The 23,182-nt window shown below is 49.4% G+C and overlaps 1 long non-coding RNA gene across 3 annotated transcripts; it reads right to left on the bottom strand.

The window, feature by feature from the left end:
• Positions 1-1,732: 1,732 nt before the first annotated feature.
• Positions 1,733-22,751, bottom strand: LOC118021776. 3 transcript variants are annotated; one of them, XR_004682274.1, is made up of 6 exons: positions 22,306-22,751; positions 20,760-20,989; positions 19,869-20,018; positions 15,981-16,116; positions 10,483-10,657; positions 1,733-1,921 (listed from the first exon to the last, which is right to left on the bottom strand). It is a non-coding gene; the product is annotated as an uncharacterized LOC118021776 (long non-coding RNA). The 3 variants fall into 3 exon arrangements; XR_004682273.1 differs by lacking the exons at positions 1,733-1,921; positions 10,483-10,657 and having other exon boundaries at positions 14,544-16,116; positions 19,869-19,992; XR_004682271.1 differs by lacking the exons at positions 1,733-1,921; positions 10,483-10,657 and having other exon boundaries at positions 14,544-16,116.
• Positions 22,752-23,182: the final 431 nt, after the last annotated feature.

The following is a 23,182-nucleotide window of genomic DNA, read 5'->3' on the forward strand; positions in this document are numbered from 1 at the left end:
CCCTTCAGACTTCCATCTGAGTCTAATCATTTGACCCCTTAGCCCCAAGACACATCCATGGAAATTTCCACTGGAGATAAACTGAAATTTTTGCTCATACTGCCTCCTCTTTGGCAATGTTCCAGGCATCTTCCCTCAGTGGTTATGTTGACATGGCTCATAAAGCAATGAAAAAAAAAAGAAGAAAAGAAACCCCTCCATTTGCACCCACCTAGCTTGCAATACCAACATGGAGAAAACAATCCAGGTCCTTTCACTGATTTGCAGTGTTGGTCCTCTTCGACTCAGCATCTGTGATATTCAGGGTGGCAAATACTAAGATTGTGGTCTGATAATAGTATTGTGGTCTGTTGCTTATACTTATAATTGAAGGAAGTACAAAATATCCATTAGGAGCTGATAAAGATGTAATTTTTCCAATCTATAAAGATGGATACCTATAGGGGCACCTGGGTGGCTCAGTCAGTTAAGTGTCCAACTCTTGATCTCAGCTCGGGTCTTGATTTCAGGGTCATGAGTTTAAGCCCCGTGTTGGACTCCACACTGGGTGTGGAGCCTATTCAAAAAAAAAAAAAAAAAAAAAAGATGGATAGATACAGATACTTTGTGCAGTTTCTGGCAGACAGCAAGTGCTAACTTTCTCCAGGAAGGAGGAATGGGTCCATGTGGAGACAGTGTGGTCTCTGTGGCAACAAAGCAAACTGGCCCACCCAAGGGACTGGACTTCTGACCTGGACCCCAACACAGTGGCTAACGACAGAGCCAGCCTCAGGCTCCCACAGCCTCAACATCCCCCCTGAAGACACCCACAGTCCCTACCCACACTCTCCACCCTGGGCCCCAGACTCTCAGCTATCCTGTGACATAGAGGCTGGGCTTGGGGGACCTCGGTGCCAGACACACCCAGGATGTCCTCACCACTCCCAGCCAAAACACCCTGCTCAAAAAACAGAGAAGTGAAACCTGTAAATAATCAAAACTTGTTTCCAGACCTTCGGAGTTCTCCCACCCTGACCCATCTATCGTGTGTGTGTGCTCTGCCTCCCCACGGATCCTGCCTCGAACACCAGGGGCATTAACTTGTTCTTCCTCAGTCCTCCCTGCTGGAGCAAATGCTTCACTCATGGAATCAGAAGCTTTCCGCCTTCACCCTCAGAATCCAGCTCTGGAAGAGTAAGAGTGGAATCGAATCTTCGAATCTTCAGGCTTGGCTCAGGAGCTTGGACGGAGCCAGCGGGCGAGGGGCACTGGGTGAATAACTGAGCAAATCAGATGATATTTTTACATCTTGCAATGGTAATTCACAGAATTTTTCTTTGAGTAATCATTATGCCACAGTCTTAAAAATTAGGACACTGTCTGGATTACAAGCACATATTTTTTTATTGTGGTAAAATACACATAACATAAAACTTACCATTTTAGCCATTTTTAAGTATAAGTTCTATGACATGAAGCATATTCACAATGTCGTGCAACCGTCACTGCCATCCACCTCCGGAACTCTGCCCCCATTAAACACAAACTCCCCGTGTCCCCCCCCCAGCCCCTGGTAGACACCATTCTACAGTCTGTCTCCATGATGTTGACTGCTCCAGGGACCTCATATAAGTGAAATCACACAATATTTGTCTTTCTACGTGTGAATCACTTCACTTTACATAACGTCTTCAAGGTTCATCCATGTTGCAGCATGTGTGAGAATCACACAGTTTTTAAATTTTTTTAAGCTTATTTTTTTAGTTATCTCTACACCCAGCGTGGGGTCAAACTCACGATCCCAAGATCAGGAGTCGCGTGGTCTTCTGACTGAGCCAGCCCGGCGCCCCAGAATCACACAATTTTTAGCAGACATTCACTGGGTCATCAGAAAATGTTGATGACCTTCTGTTGCAAGCAGGGCCGGTACTCAGTGTTCTAGCTAAAACAAAACAAAACAAAACAAAAAAGTAAATGATAGAGTCTCTGCTCCAAGGTGTCAGACAACTCATCTCATTTTTAAAGGGTCCAATGTGCTGCTAAATGAGAGACAGCCAACACAGCTGGCCTTCCTCTCTGCCCTCGAGAACGGCTTTCTACATTCCAGCCTACAGACTATAGACTATTTCCCAGGTGAATCTATGGATTCCAGAACACAACTTAAAAATGGAATTTGCTAATGGGAGGAATTTCAGGCCATACTGGGGTAGCAAGCAAACAAATAACTGATAGAGTCGGGTATCCACTCCTCGGATCATGCTCTGGAAGACCATCAAGTGGACAGTCTATGGCTCTTTCCAGAAATCCTAAGAGGTGCCAAGACTTTCCACACAGTAAGACTGCTCCCTCGGCACCCACCACCCCTGGTGCACCTGCTGGGAGGCCGCCAAGAAGGCCTTGGATGGACTGAAGATCCACTGAGCTCCTACTCAAAGCCAAGTAGCACACTAGGTGCTTCCACACATAGTATCCCATTGAATAATCTGAACAACCAAATCCAAGAGACACCATCACCTCATGTGTAGATGCAGAAACAGAGGCTCAGGTGAGCTAAGAGACAACCCAAGGTCACACAGCTAATTCGTGTCAGAACTGGGCAAACAAATTCAGGCTTGTCAACCTCAACGCTCTTTTCTTTCACTCATGATGCCTCTCATTCCCAGGCACTACAGCATGGCTCTCCAATGCGTTCCTCATCTCCAGCCCCCACGCTGCTCCTCCATCAAAGACCCCAGACATACATCTCAGGAAAATGCCTCAGTGGTGGGACCAGCTGAAAGCACAAGGAAAGGTGTTATCCTCCACCCCACAGGGATCATAAAGGGGGCTGGGTGGGGGCGGGGGAGTTGTCCCTCCAAAGAGGTCTATCTGGAAAGGACAAGATTTCTAAGAGCCCTTAAGTAAGAAAGGAGAATATTCCTACAGCACCAACAGTTTAAGCATGGGCAGGGCTTCTGACTGAAACGAAGAATGCTCAGGCAGCTTCTCTAATTAATGATGACTGAGTCATACAAAGAAGGAAAAGTTGGCTCCAAGCTGATTCTGAGAGAAGGGTGCCCTCTGTGAAGTGCCTGAGTAGGCGTCTCTTGCAGCCATATCCCCCACTCTCTCCTCCAATACTGATGCCACACCTTCTGGCACTTTCTCGTGGATAGAAGCTGCAAAAAGCTGGAGGCCTAGCCCAACAGATTTGGGAGAGCTCACTCTGGCCAACCAAATGACTGGTGGGGATGTTGGTGGGGAAGACATCTCCACATGGAGAAATGGACCGTGGCTGGTCTTGTACACTGGCCACAGGATAATCTGAGGGGCAATGGCAAGTCCCAGCCAGAAACACCTCTCCACGTCACTGCCTCTGAGATTTCACCTTTAAAAATGTCTTTCTCAGAAGGCTATCAGCCTCATAACAATCACAAAGTCCCTATCCCAACATGGGATATGACATAATTCACCCTAGATTCATATGGAAGAGCACTGACTAAAGAATAGCCAAGAAAATTTGAAGCAGAACCAAGTGGGAAGAATTTACACTCTTTTTTTTAAAAAAGATTGTATTTATTTGAGAGAGACAGAGCGAGCCAGAGAGATAGCATAAGCAGGGGTAGGGGCAGAGGGAGAGGGAGAAGCAGACTCCCCACCGAGCAAGGAGCCCAATGCGGGGCTAAATCCCAGGACCCCGGGATCATGACCCGAGCCCAAAGGCAGATGCTTCACTGACTGAGCCACCCAGGTGCCCGGACTTCACATCCTCATATCAGAAATAATGATTAAGACAGCATGGTTCTAATAGCAGAGGGATAGACAACACACCAGAGAACAGACTAGGGAACTCAAAAGCCATTCAAATATAGAAATTTGATAAATATCAGAAGTGGCTATAAATATTGGGAGAAATGTGGACTATTCAATAAGTAGTGTTAGAGTTAAACAAAAAAGTCTTTTGTTTGGTTCCTTTCCCCAGGAGAAGTCCTCTTGGGAGGAGAACATTAATCAACTCCTGGTAAAGTGTTAGACAGAGAATCAAATGGATCTTGGAGGTCACATGATCCAGCCCAGTGCAGGAATCTCTGACAGTATCTGCTTGTATATCCCAGGGATATGAAAATCATAATCAGGCAAGGAAGGCTATTCCCCGGCTGTATAGCTCCCGTAAAGTTCTTCATATTAAGCCAAAATATTTTCCCACAGCTTCTTCCCCTCCCTATATGGCACGGGATAAATGTGCTTCCTCAAGTCTGCCTAGCAAGGCCCTGAGCACCTCCTGAGGACTGCTGTTCTCTCTGTCATGCTTGTGGCAGGACATTCAATACACATCCCCCCTTCCAGGATGCCTCTGATGGACTCACTCCAATTATCAGTAAGACCTCTCCCTATGTATGATATTTGTATACACACACACACACACATATCCTAGTAACAGGAGGAAAAGCAAAAGGCTCCAAACTGAGGTAACACAATAGACCCAAACGGAGTCTCAGATGTGTTAGTGGGTGTTCCTGGCCATCTGGTTGACCCCAGGCAGCAGGCATTCACAGCCCCTGATCCAGCAGCACTCTGCCATCAAAGTCACTCATTCAGTTCCCCTCTCATACTCTGCTTCTTCCCATCCATCTCTTCTTTTCTCCTTTTCTTCCAAGTGTGCGGTTGATTTTGCCACATTTCCAGTCACTACAGCATGGCTCTCCAAGCCGGGCCCTCGTGGAGGTCGCTGGCCGCTGTTGCTCAAGGAACAGCCTAAGAAGGTTCATCAGGAGCTGGAGGCACTGCAGTTTCTCTCGGAAGGCGACAGTGAGCAGGAACAGCCTGTGCCTGACCTTCACAGTACAGCTGGTGCCCAAAAGGGAGGACTAAAAAGGTGTTCATCTCAGTTCAGGGAGGGAATAACACAGATTTCTTGGCTGTCATGCTTGATTCTGAAATCCAGATGGAGGGGACTCAGTGAGAATCACTGTGTGACCAGCTGCTTCTTGTTGGTTATCATCTGGGGTTGTGAATAGGGCCTCAACCCCAAACATCAGCCCCAGTGTCTGTCCAGCTATCACCCTTTCATCCCTCTGTGGCTTCCAGTTTCCTCTATTAAAATAAAAATGCCACTTAGTAATAAATTTAACCAAAGACATACAAGACTTCTATGCTAAAGGCTACTAAACGTTATCAAGGGAAATAAAAGAAGATCTAAATAAATGAAGAGATGCACCATGTTCATGGATTATAGGACTCAATATTGTTAAGATGTCAGTTCCCTCCAGATTGATCTACAGATTCAATGTAATCCCAATCAAAATTCCAGAAGGCTTTCTTTTCAGAAATTAACAACCAATTAAATAGAAATTTAAACAATTTAAGTAGAAATGAAAAGGACTAGAACAGCCAAAATAATCTTAGTAAAGAACAAAGTTGAAGGGCTTACAGTAGCTGATCTTAAGATTTACTATAAATAATAATAGAGTTTGGCATTAGCATTAGGGTACACAAATAGATCAATGGAACAGCAAACAGAGTCCAGAAATAGACCTACACATGTAAGCAACTGATTTTCAACAAAGGAACCAAGATATTCAATGGGGAAAGACAAATATCTTCAACATTTTTGGATAGACATAGAAATAATTTTCTATCTAAGAGGGAAAAAAAAAAGTGAACCACAACTCCATACATCACACCAAAAACTTAAGCTGAAATGGATCCTAGACCTAAATGAAATACGGCATCTTAAAAAAAATGAAAAAATATCTCCTTGACCTTGAAGTAGGCAAATATCTCTTAGGCAAAACACAAAAAGCACTAACCATTAAAAAAATTTACAACTAGGGGCACCTGGGTGGCTTGGTCGGTTAGGTATATGCCTTTAACTTGGGTCATGATCTCGGAGTCCCGGGCGCAAGCCCCATGTCGGGTTCCCTGCTCGGCGGGAAGTCTGCTTCTTCCTCTCCCTTCTGCCCCTTCCCCCACTCATGCTCTCATGCACTCTGTCTCAAATAAAGAAAAAAATAATCTTTTTAAAGAAAATTTACAACTGAAATTCATAAAAATTTAAAATTTTCAACACACCAAACTTAATGGCTATAATTAAACAGACTAACAACACCAAATGTTAGTGAGGATATGGAGCAACCAAAACTCTCATACACTGTTGATGGGAGTGTAAAATGGTAAAACCACTCTGGAAAAAAGTCTATCAGTTTCTTATAAAACTAAAAATAAAACCATCGACAGAGCAATTCCATTTCTAGGTATTTAAGAAAAAGGTAAATGAGGGCACCTGGGTGGCTCAGTAGGTTGGGCATCTGCCTTAGGCTCAGGTCATGATCCCAGGGTCCTGGGATCGAGTCCCACATCAGCTCCCTGCTCAGCGGGGAGCCTGCTTTTCCCTCTCCCTCTGTCTGCCACTCCCCCTGCTCGTGTGCTCTCTCTGTGTCAAATAAATAAAATCTTTAAAAAAAAAAAAAAAAGGTAAACATATGGTCCAGGAAAAGACTTTTACAAGAATATCCATACCAGCTTTATGTATAATAGCTCTAACCTGGAAACAGCCCAGATGTCCATCTGAAAGAAACTGTGGTAAAGTAATGCATTCTACTCAGAGGAGAAAAAAAAGACACAAGCTACTGTCATAACAACATGAGCAAATCTCAAAAACATTACGCCTGCTGGAAGAAGCCTTACACAAATGAGCACCTGATACATGATTTGAATTATAGGAAGTTCCTGAACAGACACAATTCATCTCTGCTGGGAAGATGCCACTGTGGCCGCTTCTGGAGGTAGAGCAGGACTGACTGGGAAGAGGCAGCAAGGGCTTTCTGGGGGGACAGGAATGTTCCATATCTTTTTTTTTTTTAAATAACAGCTTTATTGAAATATATTTCATATGCCATAAAGTTCACCTTTTTAATTGGTGCAGCACAGTGGGTTTTAGTATATTCATAGTTATGCAACGGTCGCTACTGTCTAGTTGCAGAAGAAACCAGATACCCACTAGCTCAGCCCCAACCCCCAGCCCAGCCCTAGAGAGACCGTTTCACACCATTCGGTCAACCACCCATCTGCTTTCTGCCTCCATAGATCAGCCAGTTCTGGACATTGTGCAGAAATGGATTCATCTATTCTGAAGCCTTCTGTTTCTGGTTCCTTTCACTCAGCATCATGCTTTCCAAGTTCATCCAGGGGCGCGTGGGTGGTGCAGTCAGTTAAGTGTCCAACTCTTGGTTTTGGCTCAGGTCATGATCTCAGGGTCATGAGATCGAGCCCCACATCAAGCCCCTCATCAGGCTCCACACTCAGTGAGGAGTCTGCTTCTCTCCCTCTGCCCTTCCCCCCGCCCCAGCTCATGTGCTCTCTCTCTCAAAGTAAATACATCTTTAAAAAAAAAAGAGTTCATCCGTGTTGTAGCAGGTGTCCATATTTCTTTCCTACTGCTGTGTAATATGCTGTTGTATAAATACACCACATTCTGTTTATCCATTATCATTGCAGCTGATGGACATTTGGGGAGATGCTTAACTGGAAAAGGCAAAAGGAAATGAACTCTCCTGGGTAATTAACATAGCAGCTACATGAGTGTATATATTGGTCAAACTTATTGAACTGTGTACTTAATTGTGCATTTTATTTTAATGAATAAACTGTAATTAAGGAGCACTCGGGTGGTGCAGTCACCATCAGTCAGTTAAGCAACCGACTCTTGGTTTTGGCTCAGGTCGTGCTCTCAGGATTCTAAGATCAAGCCCCGCGTGGAGTCTGCTTGGGACTGTCTCTCCCTCTGCCCCTGCCCCCTGAGTTCTCTCTCTCTCTAAAGTAAATAAATAAATCTTTAAAAAAAAAACATAATTTAAAATAAAAGAGGCCCCAGGAAAAAAAGAATAAAGAAAGAGAGAATACAGGAAGAAAGGAAGAAATGAAGGAGGGAGGGAGGGATGAGCAATCACCCAAGCCAGCAGCACTGGTTTCCCTGTGGGCTGTAGCAATTGCTCTCAGTGGGGATCAGGCTGTGCCAGGATTGCCTGTGACCCTGTGATAATCAGAGCGTACACCTCACAGGGCACATTCTGTCCTGCAGAGAAAACCCACTGTGTGCGGCCAGTGTGCCGGAGAGGGCACCCAGCTGGGCGGCAGGGCGTCTGCTTTGGGCTGGCCCATCCCCGCACAGGCCCCTGAGTCTGAGCACACTCTTTTTTGAGATCATCTGATTTGCTGCTTACAAAGCAACTCTGTAATGCCAAGATGTCTTTATGGGGAGATGTTTCTGCTGCAAAAGGGAGATGTAGCTGGTTAGTCTGGCAGTTCTGTCTCTTGATGTAAATCAATAAATTGATGTCAAGTTTGCCATTATATATATATATATATGTATTTTATGTCTGAAGGGCGGCCGTGTCAGAAGGGAGGGAGGAAGAGGCAGGGAAGGAGGCCTGAAGACTTGGCCACCACTTGCACCTGGACAAAAATGGTCAAACGGTGGCATTTTCATTTGGCTCAACCTTGAGACCATCTGGTGGTTGCAAGACTCTGTGCAGGGTTGGAGACCTCTGTTCTAATTGTGTTTGGGGGTGGGGGTGGGGGTGGGAAGCAGGGCACATGCAGAAAAAAATAACTCATGATATAGGCGGCAGATGCCAAGCGCTGTACCAGTGCAGGCCACAGATCGTGCTCGCCATGAAGGCTCCAACGGCAGAGAGGCCGCTTCCCACCATTCTGTCCACACGTGCTCTGTGCCGGGGCTCCGGATGCTGGGATTCATCACGTGTGGCCCCATGCTCCAAGATGCTCCCTCGTGGTCTAGGGGCGCAGACTCACTTGCAAACAAAGAATTGGAAAGCACTGTGGTAGTCATTAAGAGGAGGCGTCTGCAAACTAGGGCTTCTGCCTGAGAGTGGGGGGAGCATGGTGGAAGGGGGGGACAGGCTGGGCCAAACTGGGGACATTCCAGAGAGAAGAAAGAAAGGTTCTCGGAGTATCAGCACAGAAGTGGAAAGATGCACAGACCAAGGAAGGTCTCATTTTGACCAGAGAAGTGCTCGTGGTCACGCTCAGCAGCAGGAACCAAGGTTGAGGTGCATCTGGCTGGAGGGAGAGGGGGTTGGGGGAGTCCACCTGAAAGAGCCAGCACAAGCTCCTGAATAATGGGAAGAAGCGAGACACGCAAACAGGAACACACAGCAGAAGCTGGGTCTCTGGGTGTCCTGCACGAGGCAGGCTGAACAATGCCCCCCAAAGGATGTCTACGTCCTTATCCCCAGATCCAGTGGCTATGTCACCTTACATGGAAAAAGGGATTTTGCTGAGGTGATTAAGGATCTTGAGAAGGAGAGATTACCCTGCATGACTTGGTGGGCCCAGTATAACCACAAGGGTCCTCATTAGAGGGATGCAAGAGGTCAGAGTGCATAGTAGATGAAACCATGGGAGTCAGATGTTGGGGTGATATGAGGAAGGGGCTGCAAGCCAAGGAATGCAGCTGACTCCAGACTCTGTACGACAAGGAAATGGAAGCCTGCGGAAGGAACACAGACCTACAGACCGCGTGGTTTTCATCCAGGGGGACTCATTTCAGACTTCTGACCCCAGAACTGCAGGCTAATATATTTGTGTTTTTAGGGCCACCAAGTGTGGTAATTTGTTACAGCATCAACAGGAACCTCATACACTGCAGAATCAGTGGAAAAGCAACTTACACAGAGCCCCCTGCCTAGCCCCTCTCCCTACCCTCAGCAGATACGTTTCCCTCCCAAAACGTAAGGCCACCAAAAACAATCGGGATGCAGAAGCATGGTTAGCAAATGTGGTCCCACTAACTGCTGCTTCCTTCATCCACTCACTTAGCAAGTGACAGGAACAGAGCAAGGTCCGTGATCCATACCAACATCCCTGCCCTCAGCGAGCTCAGAGTCTAGTCGGGGGTACAGACGTGTCAACAGCTGGTCACCACCCAAGGAGGTAGGCAGGGGGGAACACAGCAGCACAAAGGACAGCCAACTGGCCTGGCTTCCCAAGGACAGAATGCCCCGGCACAGTGGGTCTCAGCTGGGCAGAGGGAGGATGAGGGGGAAGACAGGCAGATGGGACTGCCTTTAGCAGAATGGAGGCAGCAGGAGATATAGCTCGCCTGGGGGAACAGAGGCCAGAGGCCGGGATAGGTGGCTCCTGGTTACAAGGTGGAAACAATTGCTTCATGGCTGCTTTCTCGGCCCTGTGTTGGTCAGGCCCTGTGTGAGGGCCAGGAGCTGCAGGAAGATTCATGGCAGAGATGGGCAAGGGTCCTAGGGAAAGCCTCCCTGGTGCAAACACAACCTGAACCTTCAAACTCCAAGCTCCAGTACCCGAAAGAGATGGTCCAGGCGGGGAAGACCCCAGGGCTAAACCCTCTGACCCTGTTCCTCCCACACGACACCTCATCCTGGGATTCGTCCCCCTGCAGGGCCACGGCCATGACACGCAGACCTCAGGGGCCACGGGCTCCCTGCCGCCCCTTACGCCAAGAAGCAATGCAATCTTACCACTGCTTACCTTCACGAACACAAGGAGGAGAAGATTCCCACCCGGGGAGTAGCCTGGCTTCTCCAGCGGATTTCTGACCTAAGCCATTCCCAGATGATTGACATCACTGATGACAATGAATGAGCCAACTGTGTTGTCATAGTTGGATGCAAAAAACGGCCCTGTTGTTGAAACAGCACTGCGCCTGGGGAGTGACCAGACAACGTTTGGTCCCAAGGGTGAGGAAATCTGGGGATGGAAAGAAGGAGGAGAAGGGCAGAAGGGGAGGGGAGGGGGGAAACCGGGACAGAGGTGGAGAGAAGCAGGAACTGCATCTCCCCTTGCACAAGGGACGCAGTTCAGACTTTCCAAGACAGAGAAAGCCTTTCAGGACCCCTGAACTCAGGGAACAAATCTGGGCCATGGCAGCATTGCAGGCTGAGGCCACAGGGACAGAGTTCAGGCATCTAACCCACTGAGGCCACAGACCTTGTCCATCATGCAGATCAGAGCAGGAGAGCATGAGAAACTGTATTAAATACCAAGGGGAAGATTTTGCAAATAATTTTTTTTTAATTGTCACTACTTAAGTGCGAAGACTCTGAAGTCTGAGAAGCAACATTTTATTCTAAGCAATCAGAGATAAATAAAAAGGAGAACTCTCTGTACTGAATGAGTCTGCGTTGGTGTGGGCCCACACTCGGCAGAACATGGCGGAGGGAGTGGGCAAAGCTGTGGAGCTCCTCAGCACAATTTCCATTCCAGATGGTGCAGGCGTGGGAGCTGTGGGGGCGCGGGGGGGGGGGGCTGCAGCTGAGAAGGGAGACAGCAAACCAGGAGAGAAGCCCGCTCCACAGAAAGCCACAGGAGTCACGTGGGGAAAGGCGAATGTTTGCAGCTCAGATGCACAGAGGTGCCCTGAGGTCCGCGATCCCAGCTCCGCCTTTGCCATGAAGGCTCTGGAACCAGAGGCTGTTGGTGGGGCTATAGGAGCTGTGTGGAGCTTGAGAGGAACAGGCAGGAGAGCGAGGAGCTAGGAGCTCTATTACTAATTGGCCATGCAGCCCTGGGCTGGCCACTTCCTCTCTTGGATCCGGTACCTCATTTTGAAAAGGATGGTGGGTGGAGGGCTGACACTCTTTTTGGTAATGCCTAGGAACTCCGGAAGCATCATCGTTGGACGAGAGGGGCTTGACAACCCTCTACCCCCAATTCTACCCAAATGTGCTGCTGGCACTTCTCACCTTCAGATATTTACCATCTTTCCTCTACCTTTCTTAGCCCCTTATCTTTCTTCCTGGGCCAGTAAGCATGCAAGGGGGCCTCCAGATCTACCCAGGGGAGATGTGTGAAGTTGAAGTCATGCAGAGTGAAGCCTCAGAAAAGCTCTCTGTACTCATGCAATTCTGTGACTGAAGCCCAAAGGCTCTCAGCCTGAGAAAGCACAAGGTCTTGGTGAGGCTTCCAGGCCGGCTTGGGTCTGGCCTCAGGCCACGGTGACATGTGCAGGGCTGCCTTCCATTTCAGTTTTCCTTTCCCCAACTCATGACACCCTTGACTCTTATGCCCTCAAAACCCAGCTTCACTTAGACTGACAGGACAAAGAAGACAAACAGTGTGACTTCATGCACCACAGACGATGAAGGGGTTATGACAGGTGTGGGTATGGGGGGGCACTTTTAGGGCCCTTATGTAATACAGCTCAGGCAACTGCTCCCCCCCATTCCTGATGGGCTCCGCCAACCATGACATTCTCCCTCCCGTGAGCCTCTGCAAGTCCGGGATGAGGGCGTGAGGCCCAGAGATACCCCAGGCTGGCTGATTCTGCCCTAACTTTCCATCTCTGCCAAATACAGATGACAAAAGACGTCTCCTGGGTTAGAAGAACCTAAGACAGAATCAGACTCGAAGGAACAAAATTTGATTTGGGACACCAGAGGGAGACAGGGTGACTGAAACTCCGGGGAGGAATGTGGATCCAGCGCAAGGAGGTCATATTCACTTCTGCTCGACAGAGCTGGCTAATGCAACAGCAACAATCACTGTTACCACCTTTACTGTTCTACTTCCAAAAGGCAGCATTTTAGAACACCTTTACGGAGAGATACTTCACACAGCATAAAATTTACTCATTTAAACCGCACAACTGAATGGTTTTTAGTATGTGTGCAGAGTTGTGAAAGCATCACAACTAAGGTGAGCACATTTCATTACCCTGGAAAAGAAAGCCTGTGCCCATCACACTCAGTGCCCACGCTGCTCCTCCCCACCTCCCAGCCCTGAGCAAACATTATTCCACATAGCATTCTGCCCCTTTACGTACTTTTCCTACAACGAGGGTGGTAAGATCCTAATAAGATCTCATGACCCATAAACAAATGACCAACAAGCACAAGATGCTCAACATCACTCATCATTAGAGAAATGCAAAAAAAACAATGAGATACCACCTCAAAACCCATTCAGGACGGTTGTTGTCCAAAAAAACAGAAACTAGCAAGTGTTGGCGAGGATGTGGAGAAATCAGAACCCTCGCTCACTGTTGGTAGGGGTGTAACCTGGTGCAGCCACTGTGGAAAAGAGTATGGTGGTCATCCCCCAAAATTAAAAACAGGATTACCATATAATCCAGAAATGTCACTTCTGGGTATATACCCCAAATAATGGAAAGTAGGGTCTTGGAGAGAGACTTGCACACCAATGTTCATATCATTATTATATATGCAGAATTATTCTGCATAGCCACAAGATGAAAGCAGCTCAAGGACCCAACAACTGATGAGTAGAGAAACAAAATGTGGTCTATATGTACAACGGATGCTATTCTGCCTGAAAAAGGAAAATCCTGGCTCATGTCACATCACGGAGAAAACTTGAAGACATTGTGCCAAGTGAAAGAAGACGCTCACAAAAAGACAAATATAGTGTATGATTCCACTTATGTGCGGTACCAGGGTAGTAACATTCATAAAGACAGAAAGTAAAATGGTGGTTGCCAGGGGCTGGGGTTGGGGAATGGGGAGTCAGTGTTTAACAGACGCAGAGTTTCAGTGTTCCAAGAAGAGGAGAGTTCTAGAGATGGATGGTGGTGATGGCTGCACAGGTTCTCCCTCTGTGATCTCTCTCACTCTCACTCTCTCTCAAATAAATACATAAAGTAAAATAAAATAAAATAAAAAACCAAAGGGGGCGCCTGGGTGGCTCAGTTGGTTGGGCGACTGCCTTCGGCTCGGGTCATGATCCCAGAGTCCCAGGATCAAGCCCCACGTCGGGCTCCCTGCTCGGCGGGGAGTCTGCTTCTCCCTCTGACCCTCCTCCCTCTCATGCTCTCTGTCTCTCATTCTCTCTCTTGCAAATAAATAAAATCTTAAAAAATAAAAAATAAAAAAAAAACAAAACAAAGGGTTTGGGCGCCTGGGTGGCTCAATTGGTTGAGTGACTGCCTTCGGCTCAGGTCATGATCCTGAAGTCCCGGGATCAAGTCCCGCATCGGGCTCCTTGCTCAGCGAGGAGTCTGCTTCTCCCTCTGACCCTCCCCCCTCTCATGCTCTCTCTCTCATTCTCTCTCTCAAATAAATAAATAAAATCTTTAAAACAAAAAAAACAAAAACAAAAAAAAAGGGTTTTCCAGGGGGCCTGGGCAGCTCAGTGAGTTAAGCGTCCAACTCGTGATTTTGGCTCAGGTCACGATCTCAGGGTCGTGGAGATCAAGTCCCACGTCAGGCTCTGTGCTCAGTGGGGAGTGGACTTGAGATTCTCTTTCTCCCTCTCCCTCCCCCTACTCGCATGCTCTCTGTTCTCTCTTTCTCTCACTCTCAAATAAATAATCTTTAAAAAAAGGGGGGGGGGCACCTGGGTGGCTCAGTCGTTAAGCGTCTGCCTTCGGCTCAGGTCATGATCCCAGGATCTGGGGATGGAGCCCCGCGTCGGGCTCCCTGCTCTGCGGGAAGCCTGCTTCTCCCTCTCTCACTCCCCCTGCTTCTGTTCCCTCTCGCTATCTCCGTCAAATAAATAAATAAAATCTTAAAAAAAAAAAAAAAAAGCAAAGGGTTTTCTCCCGCTGATAACAGAAGAGGAAGTCAGAGACTCAAAGCACGGGGGGATGTGAGGTCCCACAGCTGGACTGAAGATGGAGGGACACATGGAAAAGACTGAGTGGCCTCGGGGAGCCGAGCCGAGAGCAACCCCCAGCCAGCAGCCAGCGTGGCCTGCCTGGACCCATGACCGGCAGCAGTGGGACGTAACGAGCAGGTGCCATGTTGAGCTGCTGCGCTGGGACATTTGTTAGGCAGCAACAGAAGACAGATTCAGTCTCCTAATTGGGGCCAGAAAGGGAGCAGAGATGAGTCTCAGTGATTGACTCTGTCTTCTTCACATATCTCCACCTCCTCCAGAAAGCTTACCTGCCCCTGAGAGCCACTGAGGATCTTTGCCTCTGCCTTCCTCTGCCAGTAATTATCTACACTCCCTTGGCCCTGCGCACGCAGGCCTGCCAGCCCAAATCCCCTGCTCCTCCACAGTCACCTTGTCTTCTCAAATCTGGTCTGAGTGCATCCAACACAGAAGCCACAACTTGACCTTTTTCATATTCTCCAAAGCTCCCAGTACAGGGCCAAGCACAAATAGATACTCACAAATATTTGGTGACTAAACCATTTCCTTTCAGCTCCAGTGACCAGCAGGGCCAACAAAGGGATTCAAAACCGAGATGGACACAGACACTCGGGGGGAGAGCCTTTCCCATTAAATGGGCTTCACCGCCCCCTGGGATTAATAAAGCACCGAGATGGTGACACCCCATCTTAGAAGCCTGACCTTCCATTAATGCTAGCCACTCAGTTTCCCGGCACACATCAGGCTACCATTTCTCTGAAGCTTTTTTTTTTTCTGTAATGTTTTTCTACAACTGGAATTTGCAAACAAAGGAAGTGAGAAGACAATGACTCGAGCTCCCAAAAAACATACTACCTGTGTTTTGTTCAACAACAGCCCTACCCTGAAGGCCTACCATGTCCGGGCACCAAGCTGAGACCCCAGAGACAGGGAACTAAGTCACAATAGCCCCTACTCTTGAACTGTGGTCCAAGTGTCCCCTAAATACAGAGGTCATGGCAGAGCCTCTGACACTTCTGGTTTCTGACACAGAAACCAGAAGATGGCATTTCTTCAGGTGGGACCAGGAGATCAGGTTGACTACAGGCAGGCAGGAGGTGGGGCTCCTTTCTGCATTCTACCCTGCCCCCGAGACTCTGGGGCAGCCTTCTGTGCCCCACCCTGGGCTCTAATAACATGCATATGATGTCACTGTCTAGATGTGCAACAGTCTTGGCAAGTTTCATCCAGAGCCCTCAAGCACGGATTAAAAAGTAAATCCATAGCGTTTGGACAGACCTTTACAGTTTACAAGGCGTTGTCACATTCACGGTCTCGGCTGATCCTCCCAGGAGCCCTAGGAGGTGGGAGGAGTATGTTATTACCTCCCGTTCACACATGAGGATACGGAGGCATAGAGAGCTGAAGTGACTTACCCAGAGTTACCTGATTTGGAAGCCAAAAAACCACATCCTTCGACGTTGGATCTAGTCTTTGGGCCTACACGAGAACTCGGCGGAGACGGGCTAGGCTCCTCCCAGCTGGCCTTAGCAGCTGGTGACTTGAGAGTTTCTTCACAGAAAAAATGAAGGAGAGGTAGGGAATCAGGAATAAGAGGAAAACACAATGATGCCTCCTATTCTAGTAACACTATACTTTCCAAAGAACTCACATATTTCTTATCTCATTTGGTTCACAGAACAATCCCAGACGGTCCATAAGGCAAGTATATCGTCACCAAAAATGGAATCAGAACTAGTCCCCAACTCTTCTGATTCCAAGACTCTTTCCACAAGCTAAGGGAGGGTATTCTTGCCACTTACACCCTCCTCTTGTCCCTTTGGTCCTGAAAGGTCAAGACCAAGAGACCACAGGATACCCTTCTCTTGTGTGGCCACACAAGTCCAGCTTACAGTGACCTTGCATTTCACCGTGTGTCCCCTGCCAGAAACTGGCCCCAGAAAGCAGCCATTTCCCCCTCTGGTTTTAGGATTGCTTTTAAAGAACTGATTTTATATATATATATATATATATATATATATTTTTTTTTTTTTTAATTTGACAGAGGGAGACACAGCGAGAGAGGGAACACAAGCAGGGGGAGTAGGAGAGGGAGAAGCAGGCTCCCCACAGAGCAGGGACCTTGATGTGGGACTTGATCCCAGGACCCTGGGATCATGACCCGAGCCGAAGGCAGTCGCTTAACCGACTGAGCCACCCAGGCGCCCAAGAACTGATTTTATAAAACACGTACACGGGGGAGAATGGAATCTGCTAAACTCTTGCTCATCACAAATACACAACAAGATGGAAGTTATCAGGAAAGGGCTGTGGAAGATCAGCACCATGCTGGCTGGTGGAAAGGAAGAGTCTTCACGGAAAAAGAGGCATTGAAGCTGGGCCTTGAAGGATGAATGGAGAATCTTGACAAGTAGGAAGATGCAGACTGAGGAAATAGCATGAACAGCCCCTTGCAAGGGCAGCAGCAAGTCCACCTTGGCCCCCCACCTCAGACTGAGGCTGGCTGGGATCCAGCTTAGACCGCCAGCTAGCTCTGGGCTGGTTCCTGCCCCGGCACCATCTGCTCCGTCCTTCCTCAGGCTCTGTGGACTTGCAGCACGTCCCACCAAACCTTAACCACCCTCTTAACTACTCACCTTTTCTGCTCTCTGGCTGTTTCCCCCATGCGTCTTGCCTTCCCAACTAGACTAAAATATGATTCCTTGAGCACAGAGCAGGGGGTGTCTCTATCCTATCCGAGCCAGCATGAGGTGGGAACAGAGTAGGTCCAACAACCTGTTTGTTGACTGGCTGCCAAAATCTATCGGCCCAAGAATCATGGGATGACACTTGTACAAACAAGTAGAGCGAGAAGGGGCAGTGCTTGTAACCCTAGCCTGGGATGACAGGGACGGGATTAGGAGAAGACACCCACTTCTGGTTTTAAGATTATAGAACTGATCTAAATTTAAATCAAGGGGCTCAGATGTGTTGGGTCACTCTGTGGGACTGCCCTGTAGTTCACCTTTGGTTCTCTCCGAGACCAACATCCCAGGGTCCCTTTAATCCGTTTTTCTAGTCCCTGCTTGTCAACATCTTCCAATGAGACATAGTGTCTCATTCCTCCTCTTAGAAAGAGTAATGGAAATGGCGCAGTGGACATTTCCAATCTGGGGACTCGAGGATGATGCCAGAGGAGAGAGGGGAGTCAGGGCCAGGGTGGGAGTGGGGAGGACCCTGGGACACAGTACAGCTTCCTACCAGCTGGCCTCCAAGGTGCTAAGGTCTCCCCTCAAGTGCTGGGTGGACACAACTGACAACCAGGGAGACTGAATAGGGTCAAAACCCAAATGGGTCACAGCACCCCCAGAATGGAGCACAAGTAAGCAATCGAGGTAATCAACTAGGAGCCGGGGAGGGGAGCAGGGGAAGAACCAAATGCCCAAGTGAGTTCGGAGGCACAGAACTTCCATTTTAGGGACTTCCTAATCCAACGCTCTTCTCTAAGCCCACAGGTGAGGTCTTCAAACATTCTTTCCTATGGTAGTCTAACCCTGTTCTACCCAATGTCTCTCTGCATCTTTGATCTTCCAATCCATCCTCCATATTGCTGCCACAGCGATCTTTCTACAACACAGATTAGTTAGTTCAGTGTCTCCCCTCCACCTTCAGAAGGTCCAATGTCCGCGTGACCCACGAAGGCCCTTCGCTGCAAGACCCAGACAGGCCTTCGAGTCTAATCTCCTCTCTGCGTCCCCCTGACTTCATCCCCACCTGGCCCTGCCCCCGGTGATATACTGCACAACACTCCCCAAAGATGCAAGTTTCCCCATGGTCGGCAGGGAGGATCCCAATTTCAAGGCCCAGCTCAAATGCCTCCAGCGCTGGCTCATCCCCCCAGCAAAGACGAGTCAGTTTCTCTTCCATGCTCCCCAAACACCTCCCTACAGCCTTTATCACCCTGACTTGAGCTGATTTTATAGAGACTGAGAAACCACCAGGGGTAGGGATAGGTTTTGCCTTCTTATGGTCGCCTTGTCTTTATTTCACTCAGCAGGAGTAGGTGGTCAAAAACATGTTTCCTGAAAGAACAAACCCCTTTCCTTCAGAGCTGCACAGTGAGCTCCTGGTGGGGCCCGGTTACTACCGAGGTTGTCTAATGCCCAGATCAAGGCACTGTTTTCTCAGCTGCTGCTTCTACCTGTTCCTGTGCCCCTGCAACTGGATGACTCCCCACTCATCTGGACCTTGAGATGCCGGGACAGTGACAGGCATTTGCATGAGCAGGACCCCAAGCTGCTAACTGCAAAGAGAGCCTTGTATGCCTCTCCTAGGGAAGAGATCTGATTCCCAAGTGCTCCAAACCCAGCTGTAGGCGGCGACAGAGCAGGTGAGTCATGCCAGCCCACACCCGTGGGCTCTCTGCTGCAGGGCCCCAGCGTCTGTCTGTCTTGGGTCACATGGGATATGGGTGCTCTGAGTTGACTCAAGTCCCAGGGAGGGGGTGCTGCTGTTCCGGCCAAGGACTCCCCCACCCTTGGTGGTGAAAGCAGGCATGACGGCCTTTATCTATGACAGCAAACATAAAGGGACTCAGGGAGCACAGGGGATGGCCTTAGAGAAGCTGCAGCCCATGATAAAGGTCAAGGGACACAGCTAACCACTCTTGAGATCCCATCTGGACAGACAGATGTGTAGGGCCATCCACCTGCCCAGCCTGTTATCCACTGCCTGCCCTCATCAGCATCTCTTCATTTCCCCAAATTCAAAGCTCCTCAAGAAAAACACAAGCTGTCCTCCACCGCCCAACCTCCAGACTCAACCCAGACATTTATCTTGCAGATGAATCTTGTTTTAAGCAAAGTCAGCATGTAAAGTCGAGGGATAAATCATTTTACAAACCCCTTTCACCACAAAGAGCTCCCTTGACACCTTCACCCCCCCCCCCCCCCCGGTGGCTTACTAAGCTGTAAGGTCCTCTGTGAGAAGTTGGAGAAATGAACACTGTTGCAGGATAGTCCCTGCCCTCAACAAAGTAAATAAGTTGCACATCTGAACTACTATAAATACAGGAAATAATGTGCTCAACCCTTTAGGAGAGGCTCACAAGGTGAGTCTGGGAATCTGGAAGTGAATGAGTTTGGAGGGACATCATCAGGGAGGTGGCACATGAGTTGGGCTTTAGAGAATGGGTTGCATGTTGCCATTCAGAAACAGGTCAACTGGCCTACCATGTGGAGGAGATGTCATCAGCAAAGGACTGAAGGAGGACCCACAGACTGTGGATGGAATCAAACGTTAGGCAGATCCATACGGACACCCACCAGGGCGGGCTGAAACAGCACATTCGACATGCCCAAGTCCAGGGACGCAGGCCACAGCACAAGGAAAAGTCTCCGAAGAGCAAGGGTCAACACGAACCCAAATAGTGCAGCAGCAGGCTTTATTCTGGGTGAGAAGTGTACCAGGATGGCCTTGGAATTAGACTAGAGGTCAAATGGCAGCTCTACCCTAAACAGCTGGGTTTGGTTACCCACCCAAAGTCTTGGTTTTCCATTTGTAAGTCCCCTCCCTAGCACTCCCTACCTAGTGTCTCACTAAGAAATGAAATGGGATGATGGAGAGCACCCATGGGGCGTAGTGGCAGGCACACAGCAGGTGATCAATCTATGTTAGCTTCCTCCTCCGTGCTTGAGGAGCTGGGACAATGAGCGAGCAACAAGTGCAAGACTGGGTGGGGCTCTCTAGGAAGAAAGAGGCCAAGAAAAGGGGACTGTAAAGACAGGAGATGGTACAGAAAGAGGGACCACAGAGAAAGGAAACAATGTCTTTACACTGAGCTTTCTGCTCCACAGCAGGCCATTTTAGGGATGCTGGTAAAAGTCCCCACCCCACTGGTAGCTAGTTTATCCCTGAAGAATGCTGTGTTCCAAGAGCAGCACCAGCGATGCAGTTAGCAGAACTGAGCTTGTGGGTGGAGCAATGGGTAAGAGCTGAGGCAGCACCCTGGGCCTCTGCCCAGATTGTGGGGACACCAGAAATCAGGACTGGATCAAGATGGCTTCAGAGAGAGAAAATTGCTTACTTCCAAAAGCTTCCACTAGGAAAGCCCAGAAGTCCAAGGTTTTTTTCAGATCTAGATACCTGCTCTTTTAACCTGAATACCTGGCTCACTACAAGCTGGCAACAGAGATACCAATAGGCACGGGACCCACCTTTGCAGAGAGCCTCCGGTCCCATGGAGAACAGGCACACTAAGGATCTTCAGGGAGATGCACCATCTAATCCTATGTGTGTTTGCTCCTCATTCATTCATTCATCCAACCATTGCACAAACGTCCACAGAGGAAGTACCATACACAAGATACGGTCCCGGAGAGGCAGGTGGCAGCTTAGCTGTTTACATCTCCATTCCTCAAGTTGTTTCACTAGTCAGTTTCCTTATCTGTCAGATGGAGAAAACGGGGTTTAGAGAAAATGCAACGGGATAATGGACACACCTCACACAGAGTAAGTACTCAAGACCTGTAAACTCTTAATAAACCAGTAGAAGTCAGGTTGCAGGTTATGCTGGATATCTTTCATTTGCTCCTCCAGGTCCTTTTTGCATCCTCTCCACCTGTACTGTGCCCTAGAATTTATCTGCATGGGCTAATCAACACCCCCTTGACCTCTGACTTCCCACTGGGTTTGGTCCATGGAGAGCCTTGACAAATCAGTGGGGGTTTTATTCCCCCAACTGCCTTCCTGAGCCCCTTGACCTGAAGTCCCAACTCTAGCAAGATGACCCTCCACACGGCCTCTCTGCCTCCAGGAGTTTAAGATCCCACTGTTACTAGCTCCAGAACATTTCACCGTCCAGCGTTGTTTCCCACACCCTGCTTCAAATTACGCATTCGAAATGTGCCATCTGTTTTGTGCTGGCCCCTAACATACATGGTGCAGGAGAGTGAGAACAGGCCTGGGAATCAGGAGACCTGTGTCCCATCTTTGCCACCAGCTGATTCTGTGACCCTGAATGCTCTTTGCTTTACTAGGTGTCCAGCTTCTTCATCTGTAAAAAGAACAGATGGGACCACATGGCTCTCTGGAGCTACAACTCCCTACCACTACTGGCTGCTCTGACGTTAAACCCAGAAAAGGGATGCACATAAAGGAATAAGGCTTCCTAGTGCAGAGGGCAGGTTAGCCAGCTAAGCCCCACCCCAACTCATTCTTGCTCAGGGGGCACCTCACTCCTTTCCAAGGACTTCCCTTTTCCTCCCAGATTCCGTGGGGACCAGGTGCCCAAATGATCTCCACTCCAAAGCAACAGACAAGAAAACCCGGGAAATTACAAGTAACCAACTGGCCAACCCTGATGTAGCCACAGGGGCCCCTTCCCAGGTTCTGGTATGCCCAGGGGGCCAAGCAGAGAAGCAGGTACACACTGCCCGTGAGCGTTCTTCACAGGGCTGCGGAGGGAAATGGCCTCTCACAAATGGTATCTAGGGCAGAGGGAGCCACCCAAACCAGCATCCGGTCAGAAAACCCTGAACTGAGATCCCTGTCACTGGACACGTTTCAAATAGAGGCTAAGGACCATTTGAAGGGATAGTAGAGAATCTCTGGAGTCCGTTTTAGCTTCTAAAAGTGACTCAGGGAACCCCAAGATCCATGAGAAAGACATTCCAATGGGAATATCACCCTCCCGGGCGTCGCCCCCCTCCCAACCCCACCCCCACCAAATCTGGAGTTTCACCTGCCCCAATCCACCCTCACCCAGACAGAGGTAGTGCAAAGTGCCAAGGGAGGACTGGGTTTCTAATCCTCAAGGACAGGAGGAAAGGGCAGTTTGGATACCAAATGCTCTGAGTTTCTGGCGGGGTAAGGGAGGTGAGACAATCTTTTCAAATCTCAGTCCCCGGGCTGGCCGCAGGTGCAAACCGCAACCTGGTAACTGCCAACACCAATCTCTCTGACGTTCTTCACGTCCCCCAAAGGCCTCCGGAAACCGGTGGTCTCTCCCCGTAACTCTGAGCAACTTCAAAGCCCTTCCCGGTGCCAAATCAAAACTTTCGAGACACTCAGGGCTTCCAGCGGCCGAACAGCGCACAGGACCGCTGCGGCCCAAGGAGGGCACAGCGGGCGAAGCCCGGAGACCGGGCGCGGAGGAGACCTCTGCGCTGAGTCACCGCGCACACCGCCTCGCCGAGCCCCTGTTCCCAGGAAGCGCCGCCGTGCGCCTGCGCATGCGCGAGCCTCGGCGCGTGACTCGGGAGCGCGCAGCTCTGGAGGGGGTGGGGCCGGGCCCCGAGTGGAGGCGCATGCGCGGGGCGGGCTCCCGCAGGCAGGGCTTGGCGGGGGCTGGGTTCCTCTCCTCCCCCGGCGGTGTGTCCGCAGGTTTGCTGTAACTAACCTCCCTCTGGGAAGCCGTTTGTGCTGAGGAGCCGGCTTGCGGGACGAGGCCAAGCTCGGCCAGGGGCCAGGTTCCCCCACCCTCTCGTCCCCCGTCCAGACCGCCCTGTTCGGGGCCTCAGTTTCCTCTCGAACGCGAGGGGATGCAGCGGGGAAGGCGGACCCCGCCGCCGTGAGGACGCGGGCCCGGAAGCCCGTCCCGCTGGATGATCTGCACCCCCCAGGCCGGGGCCAAGAGCAG

The sequence above is a fragment of the Mirounga leonina genome, unplaced genomic scaffold, assembly GCF_011800145.1.
Source record: "Mirounga leonina isolate KUSES-001 unplaced genomic scaffold, KU_Mleo_1.0 Mir_175, whole genome shotgun sequence".
Taxonomy (NCBI): Eukaryota; Metazoa; Chordata; class Mammalia; order Carnivora; family Phocidae; genus Mirounga; species Mirounga leonina.